Source organism: Poecile atricapillus, chromosome 20 (genome assembly GCF_030490865.1).
Source record: "Poecile atricapillus isolate bPoeAtr1 chromosome 20, bPoeAtr1.hap1, whole genome shotgun sequence".
NCBI classification, from domain to species: Eukaryota; Metazoa; Chordata; class Aves; order Passeriformes; family Paridae; genus Poecile; species Poecile atricapillus.
Window position 1 is genome coordinate 5534427 of NC_081268.1, and position 7654 is coordinate 5542080.

Consider the following 7654-nt stretch of genomic DNA (forward strand, 5'->3'; position numbering starts at 1 on the left):
TGATGTTGTCCCATCAGGAAATGTTTCTGTCCGTGGTTTTATCTCTGGGTCAGACATAGGCCTGGCACCAGGGGATCATCCCACCCCAGGGTGGCCGTGACTGTCACACCCCAGTGTGACCCAGGAGTCTCTGCCAAATGCTGAAAGACTGGACAGATTTTGTGGCTGGAAGAAGCAGCTCTGTTCTGATACAGCCCACGTCACTGGACATGGTCCCCAGCCCCACTCACCACCTGTCATTCTGCCCACCCTGTCACACTTTGCAGAGCAGGGACAACCCTGCAGCAGCAGCCAGCCTTTTGTAGGAGGGCAGCACAGACTGGGAAACGTTCTCCAGCTCAGAGATAGCCCCAGACGATGGGAGATGGGAAGAACACACTGCCCATGCTTGGAGACTGTGATCCACCTCCTCTCCTCGCTGTGCTGAGGTCAGGAGCCAGTGAGTCCCACGGCAGCAGTGCCATTGCAGACCAGGCTGGCATCTGGTGAGTGAGGACACAGTGAGGATGCTGCCAATGCTCCCAACCCTTCTCCTTGTGGAGATGCCATGGCCAGGCACAGGCAGCACTGGCACTGGCACCAGCAGGCTGCAGGGAAGGGGCCACAGGAGCTGCAGCTTTAAAGAAAGAAAAGGAGCAGCGGGAGGAAGAAAATGCAAAATTGGCCCAGTGGGTAGACCTGCTATTTAAGTGCAGTTGAGAAAGGAGCAGGAGGAATTACAGGAGAAATGATAGTGCCCTGACAGCTGCCATTTCCCACCACCAGCCTCCCCTAATGGAGTCCTAATGTAGTGGTGGGCTCTTCGCTGACATCCCAGCCCGAGACAGGGCTCGTCTTTGTGCTGGTGACAGATGGGACAGTCCGGCAACAAACCTGTAATCCTCTGATTTCTGCCGCCGCTGGCTCCGCTTAACCCCTTCCTTCCCCAGCACCCCCACTCTGTCAGGTGTGTGGCTGGTGTGGGGTGCAGCCAGCCCACAGGGTCCCCATGGCCTGGTCTGGCAGCAAAGCGAGGGAAAGGGAATGGGAATGGGAATGGGAATGGGAATGGGAATGGGAATGGGAATGGGAATGGGAATGGGAATGGCAGGCAGCTGCCTACATCCACTGCCTCATTCCTTGGCTGCCGCTGGGGCAGCGTGGCAGAGGCTCAGCCTGGTCACCGAGCCAGCATCAGTACAACTCCCCGTGGGTCACTCAGACTGTGCTGTGCTGTCCCCTGTGCCACTGTGCCCTGTGACAATGAACTGCGCAGGTGAATGTGGGCAGGTGAGCACAGGCAGGTGTGCTCAGTGCCCGCAGGGAGGGCTCTGGGCTGCCTGCCCAGCACAGCACCCACAGGGAGCTCTCCCACTACCTGGCACAGTTTCTGATCCTCCTTGCCTGCCTCAAATTAGCCCCAAACCAAGGTGTGATTGGGTGGTTTTAAGATAAAAGGTGTGACAGTTCCCCCCACCCCCAGATCAGGCAGGCTGCTCCTGCCCTGCTCCCAGCATGCCGGGGGTGCCAGCAGGAGAAGCTGTCCAAGTTTTTCTGCAGAAAAATAAATGCAGCTACTGCACATACTCATCTCTCTGCTGGGGGGAAAAGCTGGGTCCCCTGGTTGCAGAAGGGGAGATTTACCACCCTCTGATCTCTTTCCCATATCCCAAAGGGCCGAAAGGATTCCTCAGGAGGGACTTTTGGATGCTTCTCCTTCAAACGAATGTCCAAGCCTCTCTGCCTCCCTTCCAGCACTGAAGCATCTCTCACTTGCATTCTCCCAGCCCTCCATCACACACCTGGATCTCCATTCACTCCAGTGAAACCCACTGGCATCCCTCTAAGCTGCAGCCAAGCTCTCTCCCATCAGCATGGGGCAGACAGCTCTTCCAGCCTTCAGCCACAAAGCCATCAGCCCAGAATCACTGAGCTAAAAGTCACCAGTCTGGCAGGCTGGCACCCATCGCATTCCCCCTGAGCTCCCATTCCACTGCAGCTGCCTGCTGCCTTCCTGCCCGCTTTCCTTCCCAGGAGGGAATTAGCAGGTAGGACAGAATCCAGGGAGCTCCGCTGCATCCATCTGCTCATCCATCCTGCTGCAGAGTGAGGGCTGAGCAGAGCCCCACTCCTGGCTCTGTGACCATCCTCTCCAGCCGATCCAGACCTACCAAAGGCTGTGGAGAATAGAAACATCCCAATCCCACACCCCTGCCCCACCACAACCTGCAGAGCAGCTGAGACCCCCAGGGCCAATCCTGGTGGATGCTAAGGGTTCCCATTACCCTTGGGTTGTTGGGGAGCCATGGTGCCTGGCAGCATTAGACCCTCCTTGGCAGGAAAGCGCAATGCGGCGCGCGCCGGTCCTCGGCACAATTAGCCAACAAGTGGCTGTTTTGTGAGGGATTGTTGCTGATGTGTTTAAAGTGGCTTTCTGAGTGGAAAATGTGAGGCGCTGGAGAGGCCGGCAGACAAAGAAGGGGATGCATTAGGTTTTATTGGTCTGCTTTGCACACATCTGACATCACTCCACGGAGCAAGTTCTGCCTGGCTTTAGGGAAAATGAAAAATAAAGCAAGAAAAAGGGGCCGAGGGTACAGGGGCGGGGGGAGCGCCAGTGATTCAAGCAGGCAAGTGGGGGCTTAATAGCAGGAGACACTGGAGCAAACTGTGTCAACCAGATGGGACCCGGGTGCCGCGGGAGGAGAGGGGAATTAGCCAACCCGCGCTTTGTTCCTGCAGAAAGCGCGGCCCTCTCCCCCCAGGAGCTGCCTACATGTGATATAATACAGCCCCTTTCAGCCACTAAGCTGGCCAAGGACAAAAGTCACCAATAAATAGCGAGAGGGCGAGGCTGAAAGCAAAAGGCAGAGTTTCCAAGAGCCCCCCGCTTTCTCCTCGGGCTGCCTGAGCTGCTGGGCATCTGCCCCGGCTGCCAGCACAGGGACCCGTGGGCATGGCCGTGGAGATTCTGGGGGTGATTCTGTGGGACAGGAGGGGTTTTGAAGATATGGTGCCTTCAGCAGGGGTGATGGAGCCTGTCAGGTGCCATTGGAGTGTTGTCCATGTGTTCTTTAGCTGGATTCCCCAAGCCAAGCCATAAAAGCCCTCATGCCTTGGGCATTGCCCAGTGTGCAGCATGAAGGGCTGGAGGCTGTTGCGCTGGCCAGGTCTCTCACTGCTTGGACTTACTAAGCTGATGATCATCCTTTACTGTCACTTCTATAGAAGCATCCCCAGCACCAAATAGAACAGTTCAGAAATCCCTCATCCAGGCCCAAAGACCATGAGCAAGAAGCAGATCCTCCAAAGCAGCCCCACACCTTCTGGCTGGAGGAGCTCAAAGGCTCAACCCATCCCAGCTCCTCGGGTTTTGAACGCAAAGATATGCCAAACACTGTGCCCCAGTGCAGAGAGTGACACCCACAAACTGGAAGGAGGAGACCCCAAACATCTTTGATCTGAGCACCCCTGATTTAGGGTCTTCCTCCCTTCCCAATCCCCAGAAATGACCCAGCCCAGCTAAGCATTAAACCAGCCATGGGGCTGTGCAAACAAGCGGGATCCCTCCATCCCCTCCTTTCCCTGGAGGGATCTTCCTTGCTCTTGCAGAAATATTGATCCAGATAAACCAGGGAGACACATTAGGTGCCCCAGGGAGGGTCAGGAGATCAGCAGCTCAGCTGGGCCCCTGCTGCCCACAGGGTTGGGCTATGCAGGATGGGCAAGGGGAGAACTGAGGGCCTTGGGAAGCCCCTAACGCCATGGCAGGGGCCAGGGCCAAAGTGCTTTAGCCAAGGGGAGGTAAAACAAATCGATGAGGGGCCGCTGTGACACGCTGACCCTGGCACTGAGCCCTGGTTTTAACGCGTGACAGTAAATCTGGGCCCAAAGGCAGATGGCTGGAGGGGGGAGGTGAGAGAGGGCTCTTGCTGGTGGGACAAGGGAAGGGCAAGAGCTCCCAAACAGAGCAGAGGCCAGCAAAGCCCCCAGAGAAGGAAGAGGAGGTGGGAGAGGGGAGCTTGGACACTGACACGGGGATGGGTGATGCCTCATAGCCGAGGATCACCAGTGGTCCCTCCTGCTGCTGCACCTGCCTGGTCCAGACCAGACGGCTGAGGGGTGCCGGAGCCCAGACGCCTTGAGGCTTTCTCCAAACCCATTTCCAGATGAGGAGAAGCACCCCTGCTGAATGGAGGTCTCAGTTTGCAGCCCTCATCTCCTCACTCCCACCTCCCATCCCTCGCCCCCCCGCCAAAGCCAGAGCAGAGGGCAGGAAGGCACCAACGGCTGCGGATCCTGTTACCTGCGGCCAACAAAACCTACCTGTCCCCTCCCTGCCACCCCCCTGCCCCCTCTGCGGGGGGACAGAGCAGAAGGACACCCTGACCCTCCCCGAGCACTGCGGGGTCGTTGCCTGCCATGATCGAGTGACCAGATGGACGCTGGGCTCACACCGCAGCCTCCTCTGTGGGTCCCTTGTCCCTCCCTGAGCCGGCAGAGCTTTGACGCTCTGTCCCCCCGGGGCAGCCTTTGTCAGGGCACTGCAGAAGGGCCCCTGTGTCCCTCTGATCCCTGCCGGCCCCACAGCAGCGTGTCCCCGGCCGGAGCATAAAGCTGGCTTTCAGGGACCCAGCGTTGGGAAACTCCCGGGGAAGAAGCAAGGGAGCTTCTTGTTAAATGGAGACACAAAGCCACCTTGTTAAGGGGTTTACAAAGGCAACCATCTCCCCCTTGCCTGGGAAGCTCAGGGCTGGCGACTCCCAACCTCACCGAGGGGATGGCTTTCCCTCGGAAAGATGGGAACATTTAACAACTGTGCTGAGCTGCAGCCCTGGGACCTGCATGTGGAACCCTCTGTGCTCCCATGAACCACTCGAAGCCACATCTGCAAAGGAAAATGGGAACCAGCCACTCATGGCGGGGAATCCTGTGGTTTTCCCAAGAGTGCGCCATTGCCACCAGTGTCCCTGCTGAGGGGACGTCATGCAGAGCTAGGGAACGCCATCTGCACAAAGTGATGTGATGATGGTAGCATGAGAAGGTTTTCTGTCCCTCCTTTGGGAGAGGTGTTCCAGGGTCCCCTCCTACACACCCCACAGATGGGAGATGGAGCCCCAGGAAGGGATGTGATACGGGCACAGTCCCACAAGGCACAGCCACACAAGACCTCCCTGCTTCCCTCCTGCAAAACATCATGTTCTTTCCTTGCATGGACCCAGTGATGCATTTCTTTGCCCAACAAAATAAAGTTTAAGCAAAAAAAACCCAGCAGCCCCACAACTGCTGTCTCTCTCCAGGAATTTTCTCTTAAAATCCATCTATCCTCACAGTCTTTTACAGGAAAAATCCCTGCCCCAACAAGGTTAGCACAACCTTTGGCATGACTTTTGTGGAATCTGATGGTCACTCAAGCCTCTGATGGGCTCTCCACCAAGCCCTTGGGCTTTCCATTTTACAGCCCACATCTGGGGGCTCCACACACCATGGCCATGTCTGAGCTGCCCACACCTGTGCATTGTTCTGAGCTCTTCTTGGCAATTCATGCTAAAATCCACATGCATATTAAACCTTAAACCTGGTAATTACCTCTGCCTCTAGAGAAACAGGAAAATGGATTATGCCACCAGGATGCAGTGGGATGTGGCAGCCAGGGATGGCTGGTCAGCTTGGAAAAACAGGACCCCCTGGGCCCAGAGCCCATCTGGGTGTGACACGGAAGGGGAAGGGGAGACCTGGCTCTGCGGAAATCCTCAGGGATGTGCAAAACAGGACAAGTTCCAGGTGGGGAGTCTCACCAAGCAGCAAGTGAGATGCCAAAGAAGCCAAAGAAGCTTCCACCCTTGCTTTTCCCTGTCTCTCTCCCATGCATGCAGGTGGTGCTTTGGGGGTTCACATCTCTCCTGGCATCATCCCCACATCCTTCTCTTCTCCCTGTGGAAATGTCACCACTGGAGAGCACATCACTTTCTCTTCTTTGACCCAGGCAATGTGAGCTGCTGTGGGTGCCTGTGCTGTGTGGTGACACTGGGGGTGCCAATTCTTCACTGGGAAGCCCCAGACACAGCTCTGTGCCCCATGGAGCCAGGCTGGAGGCAGTTTTCCCTCCCCAGGACGGCAGTAAATTGGAGTGCTACAGCTTTAAAGAAGCATGTGTGCTCCTTGGCAGGGCTGGTGGCAGCGGGGAGAGCCAGAGGACACCTGCAGAGATCCTGTACAGCTGGGGAAGATTAGCCTTTTCCACTAGACAAGACCCATTACCATGTTCCAATATACCATCACTTCCGCTAGGAGAGCCTGCAGATGAGATATCGATTGCAGTGACCCTGGACAAGCCCTTCACCGGAGCCTGGGAGGGTGGCAGAGCAGCCCCACGGCAGAACCTGTGGTGCAAAGAGGGGATGCAGTTCCCCAAAGGCATCCCCAGGGACCCCAGGGTGGCGAGGGGCTGCCTCAGAGCTGCAGCGATGGGTGATGCTGTGGAGGGATGCACAAAAGAGCTTCAAAGCCCAGCAGTGACCCAGGTCCCTTCCAAGGGTCCCTGTGGGCTCTTTCCAGTGTAGCTCTGCCCTGGGAATGGGCAGAGACATTGACATGTGCTGCCAGGGTGTCAGGAAGAGGTATCATCAGAGCTCTGGATGTGCCAGCATCACTTACAGACTCATTCAGGAATTGTTTTTTTGGAGGGACTACACTTCTGGGGCACAGTTGATTAGCTGTTCATTTTCCTCACAGCCAGGTGGGTGTTGCAGAAACAAGCTTATCACCCTGAAAGGCCAAAATATTCCCCAAAATAATCTCTGCTGGGGAGTTCAGGAGGTGCTCACAGAGTGCTCCTCACCCACTGCTTTTCCCTCCTGGTAGCCCCAGTCCCTGAAATACCTCCCTGAGACACAACAGGGTGGAAGGACACTGGGAAACTGAGAAACCACCAAATCTTGGGAACTGGAAGGGCTGATGGCAATTAAGGTAGCAAAGTAATTAAATGTGGTGTCTGTTTTGCAGCACCCTGTCACTGCAGCCCCAACAGGAAGTGCAGGCACTTTGGTGGGTGTCTTCTATCCTTTGAACCCATGATTTCTGAGATTTTTTTTTCCTTCTCCAAGACTTACACTGGGTTTGACTTGGCTTTTTGAATACTCCGAGCTCTGCCTTAGCAGCACAATCTGCTTGCAGCCCAGTTGGAAGCAGCAGCTGGGAGCTGACACACGATGCTCCTCCAAAGGCTGATGAGTCATGTTCATCACTGCCTCTTGAGAGCATCCCTGTGCTTCCCGAGGAGCTGGAGCTGCCATGGTAGAGTATCCTCCACCCTGAGCCAAAAACCTCACTGGACACTCCAGAGCATGCAGAGAGACAGGGCAGACATGACCCCCCTCAGATCTGGGCTCTGAAGGGCTGTGGTGTGAGTACTGGAGGATATTCCAGGACTGGGAGTTAAATGGCTTTTTCCAGGTGATGATTTAAGCACCCAGCTGGCCCAATGAGCCCTCACAGAGCTTTTCCAGCATTTCTCAAGCTTTGGGGCACAAGAAACTTCTGCTGAGACACTGTTTTGTTGTTGTTTTGTTGGGCTTTTCCTCCCCAAATAAAAGACATCATCAGCTCCTCATTGCATCAAGTTGTTTCAAACTCCAGTTTTCCAATGGAGAGCTCTATCATAGTCAAGGATGGG